The following is a 24886-nucleotide window of genomic DNA, read 5'->3' as shown; positions in this document are numbered from 1 at the left end:
CCATGAGCTTACAAGAAAAAACAAAGCTTTTGAATGGAAGAAGGAGCAAGAAGTGGCTTTCCAAACATTGAAGGAGCGTTTGTGCACTGCCCCAATGTTAGCATATCCGATTCCAGGAGCAACATTTATTCTAGATACAGATGCGAGTGGATATGCTATAGGAGGCGTTTTATCACAACTGGCCGATGGACAGGAGAAGGTAGTTGCATATTACAGCCGTTCGATTGGAAAACCAGAGAGGAACTACTGCGTTACGCGGAGAGAGCTGTTGGCATTGGTAGAGTGCGTCAAACATTTTCACAAATACCTCTACGGCAAGCGATTCCGTGTCAGGACAGATCACGCAGCGTTGAAATGGCTTCTGCAGTTCCGTAATCCGGAAGGACAATTGGCACGGTGGATCGAGCGACTACAAAGCTACGACTTTTCCATTGAGCATCGAAAAGGTAGTACCCATGGAAATGCTGATGCAATGTCACGAAGACCATGTAGTTTGGAATGCAAGCACTGTTCAAAAGCCGAGGCTAAAGAAGACATTATAGATGTCCGGCTAATGAATATAACATGTACAGATGAATGGGACAAGGAACAGCTAAGAAAGTGCCAGCTAGAAGATGCAGATCTGTCACGTGTTATGCAAGGGCTCGAACGAAATGAAAGACCAAACAGAGAAGAGATGTCAGCAGAGAGTCCCATTGCGAAGTCATATTGGGCACAGTGGAACAGTCTAGAATTGATATCCGGTTGCCTTCATCGAGTATGGGAGAGTGAGGATGGTAAATACAAGAATAAACTGATAGTTGTTCCCAGAAAGAGGATTCCTGACGTGCTCAGCGAGCTGCATAATGGTCCAAGCGGAGGTCATCTTGGAATCACGAAGACGCTCGAGAAGATTAAACAGAGATTCTATTGGGTTGGTTGCCGTCAGTCGGTCACTGAGTGGATTGCGAACTGCGAGGTTTGCAGCAGAGCGAAAGGGCCCAGAACACGAAGTCATGGCCAGATGAAGCAATATAACTCAGGTGCGCCATTTGAAAGGATCGCCATGGATGTCGCAGGTCCATTTCCTACTAGTAACCGCGGAAACAAATACGTACTGGTGGTTATGGATTATTTCAGTAAATGGCCAGAGGTATACCCAATCCCAAACCAAGAAGCAGAAACAGTAGCAGAAGTGGTTAAAAACGAATGGGTTGCAAGGTATGGTGTACCAATGGAGTTACATTCTGACCAAGGCAGGAATTTCGAATCAGCTGTGTTCCAGGAAATGTGTAAGTCATTGGGCATTCGAAAAACACGGACAACTGCATTGCATCCTCAATCCGATGGTATGGTAGAACGATTCAATAGAACATTGGAGGAGCACTTAAGGAAAGTAGTAGACAAGTACCATAAAGAATGGGATACCCGCATACCATTATTCTTGATGGCTTATCGATCAGCAGTGCATGAGACAACGGGCCAAACCCCTGCAAAAGTAATTTTTGGCAATGACCTTAGACTGCCAGCTGATTTGAAGTTTGGGATAGATGCCAATGCGGAGAGAAATGTCAGGAAATCCACTAGTGATTTGGAAGAAGAGCTAAGAGAAATACATGATCTGATAAGGCAACGAACAAAGATTATGAGTGACAAGATGAAAGCCAGATACGATAAAGCAATTAATTCCGAAGGTTTTCAGGAAGGAGATTTGGTGCTGTTATACAACCCACAACGTAAAAAAGGTTTGTCCCCGAAATTGCAGTGTAATTGGGAAGGCCCATACAAAGTTGTAAAACGGATCAACGATGTAGTGTACCGCATACAAACCATCGGTAAACCACGAACCAAAATGAAAGTGGTCCATTTAGAAAGGCTGGCAACGTTTAGATCGAGAGATTTGTCTGATCGGGACGATCAGACTTAGGTGGAGGGCAGTGTCACGGATATTACCACCCCTAAGTTATCCCATCACTAAGGCGATGCTAAGGCCATGCCAAGCAGTATTTACGTTAATAATCAAATCAAGTATACACATATATAAGGCAGCCCAGAGAGATGTCACACACAGATGCATTTACTTATACGGCTATGTGCGCGCGAGAGACTGTTAACTACAAACATTCACATCAATAATTCAATCTTTATGTATCTACATAAACGAATAAATAATTGCGTCTACACATATGTACGTATACGAGCAGCGGAGCGGCAATGCACAAACACATGCATATATCTTATCTCAGTGGTCACAAGAGAGGGCAATAATTTGTGCACGTAGTTGTGGCTGGCGATTTTGTAGCCGAAACAACTAGTAACTTCTGGAAATCGAAGAGCCTAGAAGTATGCAGCGTAAACTATAAAAGCAGTGCAGGCGAGTAAGAAGTAATTCAGTTTGATTTGAGTTGATCAGCAATTACGACTAAGAAGATATCTAGCGAGCAATACCAGTATTATTTTGATTAGTGGAGTTTCATTTAAGCTATCAGTTTGGTTATTAAGCTATTCGTTGCACAGTTTGAGTGTTATTGTGAAGCATTTTAATAAAGGCCATTTTTCCATTATTCAATATTGGAGTTATTTATTCAACAGTTTAGCGATACGAACCTAGCAAAAGGGGCAAATAAGAGGATTTGCAGCAAATTCGTTACAATATACTATACAGCTCAATATAAAAGAGCATATCGGAAAATAAACAAGCAACTGATTTTAAAATAACATTCAAATAATATTGTAATGTTTTCTTTTTTTTACCATTGTCAGCAGTGTTTACAATGATTGTCAGGTGTTTCGCTGCAATATTGCCAGCTCGTTGAAACGATATTATTCCGAAAAAATTGCACTACAAAGTTTTCCGAAATAACAAAAGTAATAAGTGGCTATACTGGCTACGTATTTGGTTTGACAGTCTCAGTGAATACGTAGTGACTACGTAAGAGAACGAACGCGAATACGTAAGAAGTTATACGTCGTTATTATGTATAACGCAAAGCGACGCGAGGAGTCACTTTCACCCAAGTGAAACCAAATTCGTATCATATAAGACCATTCATTCACTTCAGTGACTCCCGGTGACTATCGGTGACTGCAGGTGATTATCTTACGTTTTTTCGTATTATATAGCGACGCAAAGTGTCACGAACACTCATTTTTGCTGTCAAAATATTCACTTGCTTCTGGGTCGCATTTGCTTCATTCACCTCGCTTTTTTATTATCGTTTTTTTTATCATTTTTGAGTAAAAATTGAAGAATCTTGACATTTCGTGAAAAAAAAAGATTGAAATTTTCCATAGATAGCCGATAAAGGCTATATTTAGAACTTCATTCAATGTGGATGAATATTTCATAAAATTTTACAGAATACAAAAAAAAAAAGCGAAACCTATAAAAATTATAGCCAGGGACCCAAACTGTTATTCCTTTTGTAAAAAAAGTACTTCAGAAAAAATTATTGGTGGTTCAATGTGGTCATATTAAATCGGTCCCGAGATGGTCGAACTTGTACCTTAATGGTGCTTGTTACCGGAATATACCGGATATATATCCGGTAAAGGACCATCAACATCGATAACGCTCCCCGAAACCTTCGGGGAGTTTCGTTATCGCTACAACAACAACAGAAATTGGTTATGGTTTTTCGATAACAAGTTTCTAGTGTTAGTAGGAAAAATTGTAGTGTCCCTACAGGTTTCAAATCCAGCTATTTACGAGAATGGATTGGTAAAAAAATCGTTTCATGTGGACGAACCGTATCTTAGTTATGGGGTCACTCTTTTATTCTGTTCTTAAAAAATATAAGTCCGTATTTAACTTTTATTTTCGGCCTTATAAAATAAATGTCCGCATTTTATTTTTTTTGTGTGGATTTTTTTTTTTAATTTTCTTATAAATCAGTGATTCTGCTGATTCCCGAACAACGTAGTAAATTAAGCCTCAAAGGTGTATCGCAAATTATCTGTCTCATCAGAATTAAACAAAGGGTACCACAGGGTGGTGTCCTACACTCACTTCTGTTTAACTTCTACATATCGAAGCTCCTTTCGACACCAGATAGAGTTACCATTCTATCCTACGCCAATGACGGCATGATAATGGCTACAGGTCCCGGGCCACCCGTCGATGGGCTAGGTAATAAAATAAATAACCATCTTATTTACAACATGAACGAGCCAAATGTCGACCATATTGAACATCCACGTCGATAGCATCACGCTACCGACTGTCTTACACCCAAAAATCTTAGGTGAGACGTTCTCTTGCCGGCAGCACTTGGGGTAAAGACACACTCATTGCCACTTACAAAGCAATTGACCGGTCGAGTGCATGCTACGCGTCCCCGATGCGGGCTGTATTCTTATGTCCCCAGAACACCATCTACATAATGAGGCGAGAGTACTCCCCATTAGGAAGAGAAATGAAATGCTAACCAAACAGTTGCTGTTGAATACACAGAAACCTGGGCATCCCAACAGACATCTGATTGATGAGTCTATACCGCCCAGGGGCTTAAAGGATAATCTCCGTAAGCATTATGAGGAAATACGGCTCCTGAGGACACACCCGTATGAAGCAAAAACGCACAAACAGGTCTTCAGTGATATCCACAAACAGGCATCGGACCACTATGCCAGGAATTGCCCGGCAAATCCAGTACTCAAAGAAAAATTCCCAGAACTATCAGAGGAGGAACTCACTCTTCCTAGGGAAATACGCGTCTCTCTAGCTAAACTTCGATCTGGGTACTGTAACAGGTTAAACTCTAAGTATCCAGAATCAACCCCGACATACAACTTGAAAGAACATTGAGGGAATTTTATAATAATATAATAATAGCAAAACTCTAGAATGGAGGTTTACTGCTAATACGCGTCCAAAAATATCGTGAGAGGTGTCAAACGAAAATAAAAATATTAGCTCGTTCAAAAGTTATTACGAAAAATCGAAACATAGCCCCGGGCCCCTCCGGAACCGGGGGTGGCATCCGTAGTATTTTTGCGCAGAACACCTTTCTGCGTTGGTGGTCTTCGGACGCGCTTATAAAAAATTACTCTAGCCGGTCCACCAATGGGGTGGGATCAAAATTAAATGCGTGCAAAATCCCGTTGTACACAAAAATTTTTTCAGTACACAACATTATTACAACTACATAAACATTTTACAACATACGCGTCTTTTGACACCTCTCTATATGTTTTTGGACGCGTATTAGCAGTCGACCCCTGTTCTGGACGTTTACCAGAAATTTTGTTTGTCGTAAAAAATGCCAGCTTTTATATTATGAGAAAGAACAGGTTAACGTTATAAACAGTTTAGCGTTAACAACTGCAACGAGGCTGTGTCTAGGGAAGCTTGAGCGCAGCCCATACGGCCATAGTGGTATGAGCTTCAAGGCGCATGGTACCAAAATTGCAGCTGTAGTGCAAGGCCGCAATAAAATCAACAAATCGGTTGCCGGCAGTTCTTGGGAAGAAGATAAAGAAACACATAATTCCACCGCTTATTTGCTACTCGTATCCAGTTTAAGTACACACACTCGAAACGCCTCGAATTTTCATATTTAAAACTATATATAAACTATAGTTATGAAAACAGCTAAATATAAAAGAGCATATTGAAAAATAAACAAGCAATTGTTTTTAATAACATTTAGTCAAACAATCAATATTGCAATTTACACTGTTTCCTTTATTTCACAATTGTCAGGTGTTTCCCTGCATTATTGCCAGCTCGTTGAAGCGATGTTATTCCGAAAAAATTGCACTGCAAAGTTTTCCGAAATAACAAAAGTAATAAGTAGCTATACTGGATACGTATTGGGTTTGACATTCTCAGTGAATACTTAGTGACTACGTAAGACGACAAACGCGAATACGTAAGAAGTTATAAAATACGAATTCTGGGTGAATGTGAATGTGAGTGAATGCGACGCAAACATTCACGGTGACATACATAATGAGGGCCATAATATACGAATTCTGGGTGAATGTGAATGTGAGTGAATGCGGCGCAAACATTCACGATGACATACATAATAAGGGCCTAAATCCTTAATTTTATTCATTTGATTTTAAATTTAATAATCCGAAATTTTCAAATTGGGGTTGCCGTAAATATTAACATTTCGATAATCATGAACAAAGGGTGCAAAAAGTTCAATGCTTATTGGCCATCAATGGTAATAGTTCACGCCTTTCAACAGTGCGCTTACAATTTAAGTATATACGTACCTAGTATATAAAGAATAAATTTTATGATAAAAAAAATTAAATGAAGTTCATATAATTTTATATATTTTCCTTTCTACGATTTTGCATATACATACATTTATACATATTTTAAAGGGTGTTATCTCAAAAATTTATCATAAGTCCATTAAATTGAAAAAAAAATGTTTGAACTGTTTATAGCAATGAGCACGAAAATAGCATCGCAAATTAATAGCAAATGTTTTTATGTTATTATCTCCCTTCACTTATTTTCGTTGAAAGTTCGAAAGTGTTCAAAAAAAAAAAAGCTCCATTAAAAGTTCAGAAAAAAAACTTTCGAAACCACTGCCGAAAAATCTAATGTTGAAAAATAATGTTTACGAAAATCTCGCATTTTACTTAGAAAAGTCATGAAGTTTGAGTTTTGCTAAATTAGATTATCGATGTATTAAAAAATTCGCACTGATCTTTTACAGCCAAACTTTAAGAACATTGAAAGTTTTAACAAATCGCTAGAGTTCGAAACTTTCCTGTTCGAAAGATGTTTATGGCAATCTCGCAGTTTTGCTTGGAAATGTCATGAAGTTTTTGAGTTTTGCAAAATTAGCTTATCCATAGCCGTATTTTTTTTTTATACGTAAACGCCTATTTGCTTAAACTTTATATGGACTGCTAAGCGTCAAACTTTAAATACACCTCTGAAATTGCTGCGCATAAAATGTGTACTACTAAATTTCAATACGCATTATACTCAGATGTAACTGAAATATGTGTTTTCGTTTCACCCTCTACACTAATTCTATGTATTCTATGTGTGTCTACAATTCATCGCAACTGCGAACTCACCGCTTAGGCTGTAGTTATTGTTGTGTTGTTGCTGCTATTGGCGTTGCAAGGCCGGACTAGTTGTTGCGGCTGCTGTTGTGATAGCTGGTGATGTTGCAGCAGGCCTATGTTCGGCGACCCTGCTGTTGTTGTTGTAGCTGGTGCTGTTGCAGCAGGCCTATGTTCGGCGGTCCTGCTGTTGTTGTTACTAAGGCTGGTGGTAGTGGTAAGCCTGGTGGTGTTGCAGCAGGCCTATGTTCGGCGGCCCTGCTGTTGTTGTTACTATGGCTGCTGGTGGTGTTGCGCTCGTGGTTGCGCGGACGAAGTGGTGGACTTGGCGCTCGTTGTTGGCGCTATTGGTGAGGGTAGCACGCGGTATTGCACTGATGATGGTGGGTGCGGTAGCGCGCGGTTTTGGCGCGCGATGTTGGCGCTGTTGGTTTTATTAGCGCTGGTGGTTGTGGCACGCGGTTGTGGCGTGCGACGTTGTTGTCGTAACCGCATGTTTTTGTGGTTTCGCGCGATTAATGGTGTTAGCGCGCGGTGTTGGCGCTATTGGTGTTGGTGGCGCGCGGTCTTGGCACCCGGTATTACACTGTCGACGATGGTGGCAACGCGTGGTGTTGTTACGCTGTTGTGGCGCTGATGATGGTATTACCGCGTGGAGTTGGCGCTGTGGATGGTGGTGGCCCGCGGTCTTGGCGCCCGGTGTTGCACTGTCGACAATGGTGGCAACGCGTGGTGTTGTTGCGCTGTTGTGGCTCTGATGATAGTATCAGCGCGTGGAGTTGGCGCTGTGGATGGCGGTAGCCCGCGGTGGTTATTGTGGCCGCCTGCGATCGCCTGCGTCTTGTGGCCAATCGTCGGGGCGTTGGTGGTGGTGTGGGGTACAATATTGGTGGTGTTGCCTGCTGTAATGGTCTCAGGCCAATTTAAGTATGTATGTGCATGTGATGAATGGGCGATTTTCGAAGTTATACGGTGGATAATCTCACTCGCATGTATGTATGTGTTCATATCTTATACAGTATTACATGGTTAATTTATGCTTAATAATTTGTTAATATTGCTGCACATGTTAAGCATAAATCAAAGGTTTTGAGGAGTTCAATAAATTTTCCACGTGAAACAAAACATTTCGCCATCGCCTGCTTCTTCTTGCGCCCCTTTTTTTACACAGCACCATGAAAAACTGTTGATCTTTCTTCTTCTAATTAACTCCCAACCAACACAATTCTATTTATTGCTGTTTTACACTTTTCTTTAACACTTTGCAATTATTTTAAGTTGTGTGTCATGTAATTGCGCAAGGTTTATCAAGCACTTCTTGTGCTGCACAATTTCTCCACAAATGCCAATTCCTCCCCCACTTTCCACACTTCAATTTTCTTCCTTTTTATTTATAGCTCGCAAGTAGGTCCGGCCGCCGCGCGGTCTCAATTGCTTCTCTCGATGTGTACATGAGGGAAAGTAATTGAGTAATGGTTTGTTCCCTCGATAACCCAAAGGAGCGCAATATTCAAAATGTTTTTGCATTGCTTTTCCGTATTTACGCGTAAACTTTTGTTGAAAACGGCGACGTCAATTATTCAGAATGGTTTTCACTACTTTAGATAAAATTTTTTCCCAATTGTTGCATTTAAATAATTAGTTTTTAATAGGACCACCAAGGCTTATTCGCGCACTCCATAAAACGAGGCACCCACCACCGATGAGCTTAATCGCACTTTTCTTCCTTTCTTTTCCGGGGGCAATAATTCTTTTGCGGCCGGCCACACTCCACGCACTTTCCTTTTACTTTTCACCAGTTTTTATACACCTGGCACTTAGCTTGTATTTTAACCACCTTCATCAATAACTTCTGCAATAGATTTTTAAAATGTGATTCGTTCTATACGTCAGTTACTAGCGCTCACTTTCGATTATCAAGATCACTCGCGACTACCACCGGTCAACACGCTTGCCATTTTTGATCTTCTGCCTAAAATGGCCACACACGCCATAGCATTCTAGAAAAACAATTCATTCCATTTTGCGACTGCGCAGTGGAACGGCGCCGTTAAATCGCATGATTTAACTCCCAGCAAAAATGTACCCGTAAATTGGTTACTAACAAATGACTAAAATCTGTGTCGATGGAACACGTAAATCGTTAAGTACCCTTCAAAAAACGCGAGTACTCCATAAATAATGTAAGGAATACTCCTTTGGGAGTATAGGAGTGTTCCAAAGCTAATCTGTATTCATACAAAAAATGTGCTCCAATTAACATTGCGATGTCCTAGCAGAGGAGTAGGTCATCCCACTCTCGCTTTGTTTGTGAGTATTCCATAGAGTATATACGTGAGAATACCCCTGCAAAAATTGTTGGATTACGTGTTCCATTTTCTTCATGTTGGAGTACTCTAACAATATTCCTTTGCAATGCGTTTGCGGACCACCATCAGCCGATCATTGCTCGTTTTTTAACGACAGTTATCACGACACGATGACGATCGAACGGAGCTGCCAAAGTAAAATATTGCATGCAAATAAGTAAGAATAAAATTTTACTTTGGCAACTCTGATAAAATGCAACAGCGCACTCGTTTTATGTATACATACTAAAGTATGTATAGAGAAATATTAGTTTCTTTATTCACGCAAATGCTAAATAACATAAGAATATTCTTAGTATAAAATATAAAAGTTGTATTGCCCCTCTTCTTTTAATTTCATTTTAAATTAAATTCACTTCGATAATTCTTTCCGACACAATTCCTCTTTAGTACTTTGGCATATGATCCTCTGTGGGTGCTCCATGGAGTACTACAGTGAAAGTACTTTGAAAAGTACTCTCACGTTTGTACTCTATGGAATACTCACAAACAAAGCGAGAGTGGGATCACCTACTCCTCTCTTAGGACATCGCAATGTTAATTGGATCACATTTTTTATATGAATACATATCCCTGCAAAAATCGTGTGACCAAAAGCGCACACAGCCACACCAAAGAGGATAAATACAATAAAAGCCGTCACTCGTTATTTTGTGGCGAGTATCTCGCTGGAAATTGAAAAAATTGATGCCGAATGTTTTCTGAGAGGGATATTTTTAATTGTCTCGCATTTATCCATGCCGTGTAGGTCCCTTGGGCAACTGTGATTTTTGGAAAGAGAATTAAATAAATTAATTAAATACAGTCGAAAAATAAACACAAATACCCCACGAAAATGTATAGAAGACATTTATAAACATCAAAAAAAAAGTAGCGACTACCTCTCAGTATACATCGAGTAAATGCCAAAAAATAACGAGTGACGGCTCTTATTGTATTTATCCTCTTTGGCCACACGAATTTTTGACAGGGGTGACGATTTGGAATGAAAAATTCTCCAAATGAAATAGCATGTTGACAAATTTAGCTTTGCCACAATGTATCGTGCTCTCTCGCACCTACTATATTCATAGGTATTGTGAAATATGTCATTTTTGTGTGGAATAAAGATTTCAGCGAGTCCGCCATTTTCCGCGAATTGGTTCAACTATATACAGGTTGGCTCGTCTGTGAAGCAACAAAATATGTCTGTTCAAATTGTCAAAATCTGTGTATTGGTGTTGGTGCAAATGGTATGGAATGGAAACATAAAACTGAGCAGTTTTTGTATGTGTAAGTAAAATGTTGCCAATGTATTGATTTCATTTTGAGTTTGCCATCTCCTTTTGACAATCCCTTCGACCATGCAATGACATAAGTAACATCAGCTGATGAGATGAGCCAACCTGTACATAATTGAACCATGGTACAAGGACAAGTGTGTTGACTTCTTTCTGACATGCACTCGCTTAAGTGAGCATAACGGGAAAATCTGGGTTGCCATTGTTGTTTCGGTTGAAACGGTCAATTAGGGTTCTGTGCAGAGACGCCCTGCAAAAACGCTCCACGTCATTTGGCTAGTCATTTTACGGTCATTGTGACTTTCTGCAGCGGTTATATTAATAGTCACGTTTGCATGGGCGTGATGAACTTTTGTGACCACATTTTCCGTTTCGTTCCTATTAATGTGATCGTGCATTCCGCTCCCACTTATAGGATGTGAGCATAGCACTATTCCGCTCACACACGGCACAATGTTCGTCAAATGGCGGTCATTTCTTCAGTCATTTCACTCTACATTTTCGAGTCTTTTGACAATAAAGTTTACTGCGGTTTTACCATTTATATAACCGCCATATAACTTGAATTTTACCTGCCGATTTACTTTATCTGGAGCAGCCACATGAATAAAATATCAACCAAAAAATTTAATTTTCAATATTTATTTTTAATTATAGTATAAGCATTTATCTGGTTTTGCATCTTGGAGCCTTATATGTACATGAAATTGCATCTTAAATTAATACATTTAATATAAAAAAGAAGTGTAAGTACTTTAATAATAACATAAAAAATATATTAATTGCTTTGAGCTATATTGCTGCAGCAGCTAACTTTATATTTGGACATTTCAGAAGTGTGTTATATTCATTTAAATTTGAGTTGTTTCCATGGTTTCGAATAAAAAATTTTATTATTTGAATCAATTTAAGTCTACAACTTAAAGCTAAGTAGCAATTTAGATTAGATTTACTCTTTTTTCAGATCAAGAATATTAAAAGGTGTCGTGGAATCCGATTGCTGTCGTAATTGAATTTCAAAGTAATAAAGTAAAGTATGAACTTTAAATGTAGGACTAGTGATTGAGTCAGACTTATTATTGTTCTATATCTAATCATTCAAGCAATAATTCTGCAACCCTTAGCAGGAGTATTGATTGGTTTCAAGTCTAATTCCGACAGCAATCGGATCACGACATACCTTATTCTATATTTACATGAAATTGTAACTTAAATTAATAGAGTTGATATAAATAAAAGTAAGTACATTAATAATAAATAAACTCTCTTAATTGGTTTTTGTTTTCCAATTGAAATATTTTCCTGCGCAAGCACATCGGTAACCTGTGTTGGTAAAAGATATGATTATACCAAAGAGGATAAATACAATAAGAGCCGTCACTCGTTATTTTTTTTGGTATTAACTCGATGTATACTGAGAGGTAGTCGCTACTTTTTTTTTGGGCGAGATTTTTATAAATGTCTTCTATACATTTTCTTGGGGTATTTGTGTTTATTTTTCGACTGTATTTAATTAATTTATTTAATTCTCTTTCCAAAAATCACAGTTGCCCAAGGGACCTACACGGCATGGATAAATGCGAGACAATTAAAAATGTCCCTCTCAGAAAACATTCGGCATCATTTTTTTCAATTTCCAGCGAGATACTCGCCACAAAATAACGAGTGACGGCTCTTATTGTATTTATCCTCTTTGATTATACTGTCTTCGATAGATAGTCGGACGAGCCGCTACTCGGTGAAGTAGAGATGACCGTTGTGTCGGTGGCAGCAGTTACAACAGCAGTTGCTAACTTTGCACCATCCGTACAGTGTGATGAATGCTTCACTGCCTTTTCCAATTGCTTGGCGCCAGCAATTCTTATTTTTGCTGTTTGTAAAGCTATAGCTGTAATGCAAATATATATATGGGTTAAAGTGGTTTTCGTATGTTATTCAACAACTCACCCTATACCATCATCACAGCCTTCTCATCGATTTTGAATATGTGTACTGTTTCAGTATTCAGACCCAGGTCGTTGATGGATATGTATACTATCCGTTAGGCAGACAATTGGGTGCGTTCGATTCATTCATATACTGTGGGTATTTGAGCCGTAGACGCAGATATTTTGATTCTTTTTGAAGTGTAACATTTGTAAACAGTTGGGTTTCTCTGCTGTCACCATCACCACTAGAGAGCTATAGAAGAAACGCTCGACCAATATAATATGTTGCGATTTACGCGCATAGATTTCTTCCACCTTGTCATAGTTATTGATGTAGAAAATGCGAAAGCCATATTTACCATCCAATACGGAAATGGAACTGTAGAGGAAGAAACATTTTATAAAATTTAATAAAATCAAAAAATGATAGTTGTGTTAAAATAGGGTAAAGTATTGTATGTTAAAGTATAGCGAAGTTTGAATAGGTCTCATTCTTCATTCTTAGAAACATGTACGAAGATACCTCGTAAGATATTAAAAATCCTCAACGCTTTTTGTGCAATAACTTAAAAAAAAAACTCATATTCATAAAATTTCTGTTTAACTTCTACATATCAATAGCTACCTTTACCACCAGAAGGAATCACTATTGCTTCTACACCTATGCAATTTTTTCCTACATCGATGAGCTTTGTAACAAAACAAACAGTTATCTCCCCAATCACTACCTCACTAGGGTAGGTACCACGTCGTTGGTGTGAGGGCTTAGCCGATCTCCATAGCGCCCGACTATGAGGCGGAGCTGTTTAGGACTGGCATCTACGCCGTTTTGCCTCATAGGAGGGCGGCGGGATGTCGGTGGCCAAGAACTGCCAACCCCCTAATCCAGGGTGTTATGCGGACCGTGCCTATTGGACAATTTGCAGCCAGGGGATAAATTCGGCTGTATTCGAACGGAGCCTTCCCGATACCGGACCACCTCGGGAAGTATTGATGGCCTTACCACAGTAAGGGGCGCTGCTGTGACTGACGGTTCTTTCACCGTATATAATACTGGACCGCTGAGTCCGCCTTGTCGGGCTGGTAGTCGTACGACCAAGATGAACGACTCTTTACCAAATTGTAATAAGGGGGATGATAAGAGAACTGAGTCGCAAGCCAAGGGCGACGAATACGCACTAAGCGATGCGTCGGACTCGGCGAGCGAGAGAGTAGTGCTGATTCAAAGAACTCCGTGTTGGAAAAGCACACAAATGAGTAGAAGAGTGGAGAAGGTTACGGAGCAGGGGAAGTAAAAGAGCTCTCTCGCAGTACCGTGCAGCACTAAGAATTGTCCAACGCCTGGGAGCAGTGGTCGACCCAACAGAAGTGGAGAGCGAGCGCTTGGAATGGGCCCATGAGACGGTAGAAGTAGGTCGAAGGCAGTTCAAAAGGTTTGCTGCTAGAAACCCTCGGTTCTGCAATCGGTACGAGGAAGAAGCGTCGAATCGTAGAATGAAGAGGCAACGTTCGGCGGAAAGCGACAAGCCTGTTTTCAAGAGGCAGAAAGGTCCCAGTCCCAGAGCCGCGAGGCAGGGCAGTCGCATAGAAATAGCGAGGTAGCAACTACCTCGAAGGCTGCGAGTCAGAGGGAAGTTCCAACTACGGAAGTAGGAGATAAGCCAAAGGGAGATAACGCTAAGACTCCGACTTTCTCAGAGGTGCACACCGGCTTTACCCGAGAAGATGAGTGATTCGATGGGTGCATAAGACAGAATCATGTACCGCACTCTTGGAGAACTGCTCGTATAGCTTTCCTACTAAAGGCGGGAAAGATCGGTCACGTGTATCCCAAAGATTATAGACCCAATAGCTTAGCATCATTTCTGCTCAAAACCTTTGAGAGGCTGATAGATGTGTACATAAAGTCCAACGTGGATTAAAAGCTGCTCTCCACAACACAACAGGCGTACACCAAAGGCAAGTCAGTAGACACCGCATTGCATAGGGTGGTAATAAGCATAGAAAAAGCCCTGGAATATAAGGAATATGCTCTAGAAGTCTTCCTAAACATTACCGGGGCTTTCAACAGTGTTTCTAAATGGGCGATTATGGATGGTCTTAATTACGTTAAAGTACATCCAGCCTTACCCAGACGGATCGACTGCATGTTAAACTGCAGTAAGATTACATCGCAATGGGGATTGTACGCGGCCACGAAGTTAGAGGACAGGGGCACTCGGCAGGGAGGGGTGCTATCACCTCTGCTGTGGACGCTGGTCATTAACCAACTGCTCAGGGGATTCTACGACGGACCAGCAAAACTTACGGTTTACGCAGATGACGTTGCATATGGTCTTGTTTACAAAGAGGTACAAAGTCCATAAGTTAGGAGGGGCGAAACCGTGCACAAAATATCTAAGAATTATCCTAGATAGTAAGCTGTCATGGAAGCTCAACGTGGAGGAGATGGTGAGGAAGGCTTCAACGGCACTTTATGCATGTAAAAGAATGCAAGAGAACTGGCATATACGATCAGAAGGCACTCGAAGACGATGCCTCAAAACTAACAACCAAAAGAAATAATTATCATTTCACTGACACAAATTTTATAGTTTTTTTTCGGGAGTTGGACACAATATTTGCATTATATTACTTAACAATTTAAAGGCTTCATTCTGTACCCTGTACCCGAGTCTCTTCCAAACGATTTGTAGCAATGGTATTATATATCATTTTTGTTCGGTCTTTACGTTTCTAACTAACAGGAAGGCAAAAGTAATTGTCAAGTGATAAGTGATAAGTTGCCATCGTTTAACATAGTGCAAATACACTAGCGATTCGTCTCTGATCCGCAACGAAAGTTCGTTTCGTAATAGAGAATGAGCCCTAAGATTAGACATTTTTTTCAATTTGTATTTTGACTTACCAGCAACAACAGAATCATGTTTAATTGTACGCCGCACAATCATTATAGCATCATGTAACGAAGCTCAGTTTCTTCCAAAAATTGTTCGGCACCGCCACGTAAAATCAATGTACATGGTCTAGCATTAACGCAACCTTTAAATAATTATAAACTATGAAAATAAAATCAATGTCAAACCCTCTATCAAACCTTGGAAAACGTTGAAACGTTCACCACCAACTTGACGTTCTTCAAAGTAATCACATTGACCCAAAATACTTGAATTAATATCATTAGCTGCAGTCATAACAGCACCACCACAAGCTTTCATTGTACGTTTCAAATCTTCTTCTGGTACACGAACAGCACAGAACATATCACAATCTGCAAAATAGTGTGTACCAACATCACCAATTGGTAGTTTAGATAACACAACATTGACGCCTTACTTAGCTAGTTCATTGTACAGAATACGCCATTCAGCATCAAAAATTTTCTGATACTCTTGAACATTATCAACACGTACTTTTTAGAATTATCACGCTCAGCCTTGAATTCCAAAACTATATTTAATAATGCGATTTTCATCTTTTGTATGACGTTGGGTCCATCAAAGGAAAGTACAGCGTCCACAACAATTTTAGAAAAAAAATCTTTTTGTTGATGAATAAGTTTGGAGGACATTGCTGTGGCAGCGTGTTTTCCAATAAAGCACGTCGTTGTTCCTTTGATTGGCGCTTCGACATGTACAGCCATGTCATATTTTGGCCATGCATAATTATAATGCTTTACGTATAGCTTAAATGATGATACGTACATGCACGCCTACCTCAACATATGGTTTAACTTGTTTTAAGATTTCACCTGCTTAAAGTACTACTGAAGTGGTGCCATCGCCGAACTGATAAGAGAAACATTTTTATTCTACACATTCTAATATAACAAAAAACTTACCTCAGCATCTTGAGATTTGGCGATGTCGATTAGAGTTTTACGGCTGGATGCACAATATCCAATAGTTTCATAATGGTTGCACCATCATTTGAAATTGTGGCCTTACCACTGGAGTCAACAATATGCTTGTCCATACTGCGTGGACCCAATGTAGTGCGTACAGCGTCCACAATTGATTGCAAGGCATTGATGTTGGATATGAGTTGAGGTTTACCTTGAGAGCTATCGGTACCCACACATTCTTTACACAAAAACTAATATGTACCCAATACAAGTTCAGGACGTTCATATTTATCGACACGCCGTCCAGTGTGGCCCAAATGTTGCAAATATACAGTTACCACTGTTGAAAAAAAATATGGATTAATGAAAACAAGTAAAAGTGAAAGATTTTTTTACCATCTGTTGTTACTTTACACATAAGACATTGGTAACGACGACCAGCATCTACAAATTTCATATGAGATTTGCAACGATTACATCTAATTGGACCCAATTCACCAAAATTATCAATAGGTGGCTCACATTCACCCTCATTCGTTCGTGCCATTGGTTAGACGGTGAGTGTAATGGACAAAGCTGTTGTTTTTAATAAATCAGCTGTTGCAGGTATGCAATACAAAGAGGACCTGCAAAGAAGAAAGATCAATGCAATTGCCAAACAAAACATTAATTTCGAATAGTGATACCTAACGTAACGTGGCGAGGAGTTGCCCTGATCTTCTACAACATATTTTGTGGTCACCAATGGTGGTAATAAACCCTGTTCATTAGTAATAAAAGCACCACCAGCGCTATTGTATTATCGGATTTGGCATCTGATCGGGATCTGAACGGCCTTGGGCTTGATCGTACTGTTGCGGCTGTTGATATTTACCAGTAACAGGTGCAGGTGGTTGCTAAAGAAAATAACACAAAAATAATCTTCACCAAATTTTTAAATATATTAGTTGTATTAGCATACATTATAACCAGGACGACCGGACGTGTCCGGGTATTGGGGGTTAACCCGGCTTGGGTGGTTGACTAGGCATCGGCGCCTGTTCAGGTTGTGTTGAATGACATCATTTGACCCATGTAACCACGTGGTGCACCTAGTTGTTGTAGAGGATAACCTGGCTGTTTAGGTTTTCCATTTGTGCTCGATTTCCAGGCAACGAAGCGTCGATTCCATTTGTTCGAGACGTGCACGAAGTGCAACAACTGTTTTCTGGAAAAATATTAGAATTTGTAATATTGTAACATAAATACATATTAAATTCACTTTCCAAACACTTGCATCCAACATCGCTAAGTTATTTTAATTTGATTTAATTTAATGCTCCAAAATTAGCACAGGCCTGCAGCTCAATTCGCGGAAAATGGCGGAATCGCTGAAAATTTTTTTCCACACAAAAATGACATATTTCACAATACCTATGAATATAGTAGGTGCGAGAGAGCACGACACTTTGTGGCAAAGCTAAATTTGTCAACATGCTATTTCATTTGGAGAATTTTTCATTCCAAATCATCACCCCTGTCAAAAATTCGTGTGGCTGTGTGCGTTTTTGGTCACACGATTTTTGCAGGGCGTAAAAGATTGAAACAGGGTTTACGTAGTCACAAAAGTGTTGCTCCTGTTCCACAACATTTTAATTTTATATCATAGCGAAAATTCTTCAGTTCAGAGTTATTGATTTTCTTTAAAAATTTAATTTAATACATGAGGTTACTCCTAAGAGTAAAAAGCATAGAAATCGTAGAGTTTTTCAAATTATTGTGAAACACTTTTTAAACTCAACAACAAAGTATATCGGAAAAATATTTTCTAGGATTTCTGTATGCAAGTTCATTATGTTTTTGTAACACAAGAACTTGTAAAAAGCAGAGAAAACGTAGAGTTTTTCAAATTATTTTGAAAAACTTTTTAATTTGAATTTCTGTACCCAAGTTCACTATATTTGTGTAACACAAGAATCTGGAGGTCAATTCCTTAACTATGAAAAACTGAAAAATGTACACTTATTGAAAACTCATTTGCACACACAATTTACACTTTGAATTTAGTTGTGTTTTTATGCACACAATTTTGAAACTAAAAACAAATTTTTCATTTGTTAGAAAAAATAAAGAGAAAACGGCCTAATGTCAAAAAACCCTATCGAAATACAAACTGGCTTGTTTGTTTTTAATGAACTACGTTGTATTTTTCTTGTATTTTGTTAGCTTTTTCTAATATAATGTTCACACACTTACACCAGTACTGAAGCCTTATTGGCTCCCACGACAAAAATATAAGAGAAAATATTTCCGCGAAAATATATGCTACTATTTCATCTGTAAATACTACAAAGTTTTATTAAACTATCAAATGCAACTCAGCTTGAAGTACTCTTACGTACAAAAATGCAAGTCTAGACCTGAGATTTGCATCAGGTGAGCGAGGCTGTTTGTAGTTTTGACGTTTATCGCTTAGTTGACACACTTGCATAGGTACACTATGATTAAAATAACTTAGCGATGTTTGATGTAAGTGTTTGGAAAGTGAATTTAATATGTAATTATGTTTGTAGTTGTACAATATTACATATTCAAATATTTTTCCAGAAAACAATTGTTGCACTTCGCGCACGTCTCCAACAAATGAAATCAACAACACAATACGCTTCGTTGCCTGGAAATCGAGCACAAATGGAAAACCTCAACAGCCAGGTTATCCTCTACAACAACCAGGTGCACAACGTGGTTAAATGATGCCAACACAACCTGAACAGGCGCCGATGCCCAGTCAACCACCCAAGCTTGCTAACCCCCAATACCCGGACACGTCCGGACGTCCTGGTTATAATGTATGCTAATACAACTAATATATTTAAAAATTTGCTGATGATTATTTTTGTGTTATTTTCTTTAGCAACCACCTGCACCTGTTACTGGTAAATATCAACAGCCGCAACAGTTTGATCAAGCCCAAGGCCGTTTAGATCCCGATCAGATGCCAAATCCGATAATAAAATAGCGCTGGTGGTGCTTTTATTACTAATGAACAGGGTTTATTACCACCATTGGTGACCACAAAATATGTTGTAGAAGATGAGGGTAACTCCTCGCCACGTTACGTTAGGTATCGCTATTCGAAATTAATGTTTTGTTTGGCAATTACATTGAACTTTCTTCTTTGCAGATCCACTTTATATTGCATACCTGCAACAGCTGATTTATTAAAAACAACAGCTTTGTCCATTAAACTTACCGTCTCACCAATGGCACTCACGGTTGAGGGTGAATATGAGCCACACATTGTAAATTTTGGTGAATTGCGTGCAATTCGATGTAATCGTTGCAAGGCTCATATGCAACTTGTAGATGCTCTTTCACTTTTACTTGTGTTCATTGATCAATATTTTTTCTCAACAGTGCCAACTGCATATTTCCAACATTTGGGCCACACCGGACAGCGTGTCGATAAATATGAACGTCCTGAACTTGTATTGGGTACATGAGTATTTGTGTAAACAATTTTTGGGTACCGATAGCTCTCAAGGTAAACCTCAACTCATATCCAACATCAATGCCTCGCATTCAGTTGTGGACGCTGTACGCACTACATTGGGTTCACGTAGTGTGGACAAGCATATTGTTGAATCCAGTGGAAAGGCCACAATTTCAAATGATGGGGCAACCATTATGGAACTATTGGATATTGTGAATCCAGCCGTAAAACTCTAGTAGACATCGCCAAATCTCAAAATGCTGAGGTAAGTTTTTTGATATATTAGAATGTGTAGAATAAAAATGTTTCTCTTATCAGGTCGGCGATGGCGCCACTTCAGTAGTACTTAAGCAGGTGAAATCTTAAAACAAGTTAAACCATATGTTGAGGAAGGCGTACATGCACGTATCATCATTAAAGCTATACGTAAAGCATTACAATTATGCATGATAAAATATGACATGGCTGTACATGTCGAAGCGTCAATCAAAGGAACAACAAAGTGCTTTATTGCAAAAATGCTCTGCCACAGCAATGTCCTCCAATGTCCAAGAGTATCAGAAAATTTTTGATGCTGAATGGCGTATTCTGTACAATAAACTAGCTAAGTAAGGCGCCAATGTTGTGTTTTCTAAACTACCAATTGGTGATGTTGCTACACAGTATTTTGCAGATCGTGATATGTTCTGTGCTGTTCATGTACCAGAAGAAGATTGGAAACGTAGAATGAAACCTTGTGGTGATACTGTTATGACTCAATGTGATTACTATGGGTCAATGTGATTACTTTGAAGAACGTCAGGTTGGTGGTGAACGTTTCAACATTTTCCAAGGTTTGATAGTGGGTTTGACATTAATTTTATTTTTATAGTTTATAATTATTTAAAGGTTGCGTTAATGCTAGAACATGTACATTGATTTTACGTGGCAGTGTTGAACAATTTTTGGAAGAAACTGAGCTTCGTTAGTTACATGATGCTATAATGCTTGTGCGGCGTACAATTAAACATGATTCTTTTGTTGCTGGTAAGTCAAAATACAAATTGAAAAAAAAAATTCTTATCTTAGAGCCTCATTCTCTATTACGAAACGAACTTTCGTTGCGGATCAGAGACGAATCGCTAGTGTATTTGCACTATGTTAAGCAATGGCAACTTATCACTTGACCATTACTTTTGCCTTCCTGTTAGTTAGAAACGTAAAGACCGAACGATAGAGAATACCATTGATAGAGAATACCATTGCTAGACGAAATCGTTTGGATGCGAATGGTTCGTCTGAGCTCTCGTTCGCAATACAGAATGAAGCCTTTAAATTGTTAAGTAATATAATGAAAAGATTGTGTCCAAACACCCCCCAGTGGGTTAGGGGGTCAGAATTTACCCGCGGTAGGTATGCCTGTCGTAAGAGGCGACTAAAATACCAGATTAAAGATGATGTGTAGCGCAACCCTTCAGGTTGCCAGCGCAATATATAGCTTCTCCAAACCCAATTGCCAACCTCACCTATCCGCGGCGAATCCTGTTTCACTAACAGACGAGGATCTGGCGACCCCAAGCTCCTCGCTGAACTTGGGGCTGGGGAGGGAGGGATGGCCTGAAGGTTTTATGTGGCCACATAAATCGTTCCCGAGATGATCGGGCTAGCACTTTAATGGTGCTGTGTTACCGGAGCGTACCGGATCTGTATCAGGCAAAGGACCATCACATCGATAACACTCCCCAAAGCCTTCGGGGAGCAACCTTATCGCTACAACAACAAGAGCAACATTGTGTCCAAATCCCGAAGAAAAAAACTATAAAATTTGTGTCAGTGAAATGATAATTATTGCTTTTGGTTGTTAGTTTTGAGGCATCGTCTTCGAGGCGATCAATACTTCCCGAGGTGGTTCGGTATCGGGAAGGCTCCGTTCGAATACAGCCGAATTTATCCCCTGGCTGCAAATCGTCCAATAGGCACGGTCCGCATAACACCCTGGATTAGGGGGTTGGCAGTTCTTGGTCACCGACATCCCGCCGCCCTCCTATGAGGCGAAACGGCATAGATGCCAGTCCTAAACAGCTCCGTCTCATAGTCGGGCGCTATGGAGATCGGCTAAGCCCTCACACCAACGACGATTTTCGTTACAATTGCTAGTGCCTGCTCTCCAAAATGTAGATCCTGCTCGAAAGTCACACCCAAAATTTTAGGGTGTAAGACAGTCGGTAGGGTAATGTCGTATGGTCGACATTTGGCGCGGCCATGTTTTAAATAAGGTCACCGATGATTTGGTTGGTGACAATATCAGGTTTCGCGAGGTAACAAAACTGGAGAGATTGGGGAGAAAGCTGTTTATTTTATTACAAAGCTCATCGATGTAGGAAACAATAGCATAGGCGTAGAAGTAATAGTGACTCCTGGGGCCCTATTCAGTAACTGTGAGTTTTAAAATGTACACTTTTTCTTCATATAATTTGTATGAAAAAAAAATGTACATTTCAAAACTCATAGTTACTGAATAGGGCCCCTGGTGGTAAAAGGAGCTATTGATATGAAGAAGTTAAGCAGAAGTTTGAATATGAGTTTTTTTTAAGTTATTTCAAAAAAAACCGTTGAGGATTTTTAATATCTTACCAGGTACCTTCGTACATGTTTCTAAGAATGAAGAATTAAACCTATTCAAACTCAATTTTCACCAGGACAAAGCCGCTGAGACTTCGCTATACTTTAACATACAATACTTTACCCCATTTTAGCACAACTATCATTTTTTATTTTATTAAATTTTATAAAATGTTTCTTTCTCTACAGTTCCATTTCGGTATTGGATGGTAAATATGGTTTTCGCATTTTCTCCATCAATAACTGTGACAAGGCGGAAGAAATCTATGCGCGTAAATTGCAACATATTATCTTGGTCGAGCGTTTCTTCAATAGCTCTCTAGTGGTGATGGTGACAGCAGAGAAACCCAACTGTTTACAAATGTTACACTTCAAAAAGAATCAAAATATCTGCCATTGCGTCTACGGCTCAAATATCCACAGTATATGAATGAATCGAACGCACCTAATTGTGCCTAACGGATAGTATACATATTCATCAAATCGAAAATATTGCACCAAACGAACTGGGTCTGAATACTGAAACAGTAAACATATTCAAAATCGATGAGAAGGCTGTGATGATGGTATAGGGTGAGTTGTTGAATAACATACGAAAACCACTTTAACCCATCTATATATTTGCATTACAGCTAAAGCTTTACAAACAGCAAAAATTGCTGGTGCCAAGCAATTGGAAAAGGCAGTGAAGCATTCAACACACTGTACGAATGGTGCAAAGTTAGAAACTGCTGTTGTAACTGCTGCCACCGACACAACGGTCATCTCTACTTCGCCGAGTAGCGGCTCGTCCGACTATCTATCGAAGACAGTATAATCATATTTTTTGCCAACACACGTTAGCGATGTGCTTGCACAGGAAAATATTTCAATTGGAAAACAAAAACCAATTAAGCGAGTTTATTTATTATTAAAGTACTTACTTTTCTTTATATCAACTGTATTAATTTAAGTTGCAATTTCATGGGCATATATAATAAGGGATGCCGTGATACGATTGATGTCGGAATTAGATTTGAAACCAATCAATACTCCTGCTAAGGGTTGCAGAATTATTGCTTCAATGATTAGATTTAGAACAATAATAAGTCTGACTCAATTACTAGTCGTACATTTTTAAATTCACCAATTACGACAGCAATCGGATTCCGGGACACCTTTGAATATTCTTGATCTGAAAAAAGAGTAAACCTAATCTGAATTTCTACTAAGCTTTAAGTTGTAGATTATTCAAATAATTGGAGTTTTTTCTAAAACTTAAAATTATTTTCTGCTCGCTTAGAAAAGATTTTAATTGGAAAACAAAAACCAATTAAGCGAGTTTATTTATTATTAAAATACTTAATTTTCTTTATATCAACTGTATCAATTTAAGTTGCAATTTCATGTACATATATAATAAGGTATGACGTGATCCTATTGCTGTCGGAATTAGACTTAAAACCAACCAACACTCCTGCTAAGAGTTGCAGAATTATTGCTTGAATGATTAGTTCATATTTTACTTTACTTTATTACTTTCAAATTCAATTACGACAGCAATCGGATTCCACGACACCTTTTAATGTTCTTGATCTAAAGAAAGAGTAAATCTAATCAAAATTTCTACTTAGCTTTAAGTTGTAGACTTAAATTGATTCAAATAATCAAATTTTTTATTCGAAACCGTGGAAAGAACTCAAATTTTACATGAATATAACACACTTCTGAATTGTCCAAATATAAAGTTAGCTGCTGCAGCTCAAAGCAATTAATATATTTTTTATGTTATTGTTAAAGTATTTACTTATTTTTTATATTAAATGTATTAATTTAAGTTGCAATTTCATGTATAGGTATATGAGACTCCAAGATGCAAAACCAAATGAATCCATGATATGTAAAACTTAGAAAGCACAAAAATTTTTTTAATTTGTTATGAATGAAAATTGTTATGAATTTTCAACACGGGTTTTTAGAATGTTGCTAGGCGATGCAATATTGTCGCAATTTAAATATTATTTTAAAATATCTGGTTTTGCATCTAGGCGCCTCATATATAATATTCTTTATTTGGAACAAAATTACTAAACCTAGTGATATGTTTAAAAAAAATATTTATATTATATGTTATGTTTGGTTATTATAATTAAAAATAAATATTGAAAATTAAATTTTTTTGGTTGATATTTTATTCATGCGGCTGCTCCAGGTAACGTTAATCGAGAGGTAAAATTCAAGTTAAATGGCGGTTATATAAATGGTAAAACCGCAGTAAAATTGATTGTCAAATGACTCGAAAATGTAGAGTGAAATGACGGAAAATATGACCGCCATTTGACGAGCATTGTGACGTGTGAGCAGCACAGTAATATGCCCACATCCCATAAGTG

The 24886-nt window shown here is 38.8% G+C and overlaps 1 long non-coding RNA gene and 1 pseudogene across 4 annotated transcripts; one reads left to right on the top strand and one right to left on the bottom strand.

Annotated features, from left to right (window-relative positions):
• Positions 1 to 11978: 11978 nt before the first annotated feature.
• On the bottom strand, positions 11979 to 16988 carry LOC137246033 (T-complex protein 1 subunit eta-like; annotated as a pseudogene).
• Positions 16989 to 17511: 523 nt separating this feature from the next.
• Positions 17512 to 24644, top strand: LOC137244440 (uncharacterized). 4 transcript variants are annotated; one of them, XR_010951004.1, is made up of 8 exons: positions 17512 to 19269; positions 19335 to 19544; positions 19605 to 19782; positions 19838 to 20178; positions 20232 to 20746; positions 20802 to 20939; positions 22704 to 23087; positions 23147 to 24644. It is a non-coding gene; the product is annotated as an uncharacterized lncRNA (long non-coding RNA). The 4 variants fall into 4 exon arrangements; XR_010951005.1 differs by having other exon boundaries at positions 19605 to 20178; positions 20232 to 20521; positions 20587 to 20746; XR_010951006.1 differs by having other exon boundaries at positions 19605 to 20178; positions 20232 to 20521; positions 20577 to 20746.
• Positions 24645 to 24886: the final 242 nt, after the last annotated feature.

This window comes from Eurosta solidaginis, chromosome 3, assembly GCF_040869045.1.
Source record: "Eurosta solidaginis isolate ZX-2024a chromosome 3, ASM4086904v1, whole genome shotgun sequence".
Classification (NCBI taxonomy): Eukaryota; Metazoa; Arthropoda; class Insecta; order Diptera; family Tephritidae; genus Eurosta; species Eurosta solidaginis.
Note: the sequence above shows the minus strand (reverse complement) of the source record. Positions and strands in the feature narration are given on the sequence as shown.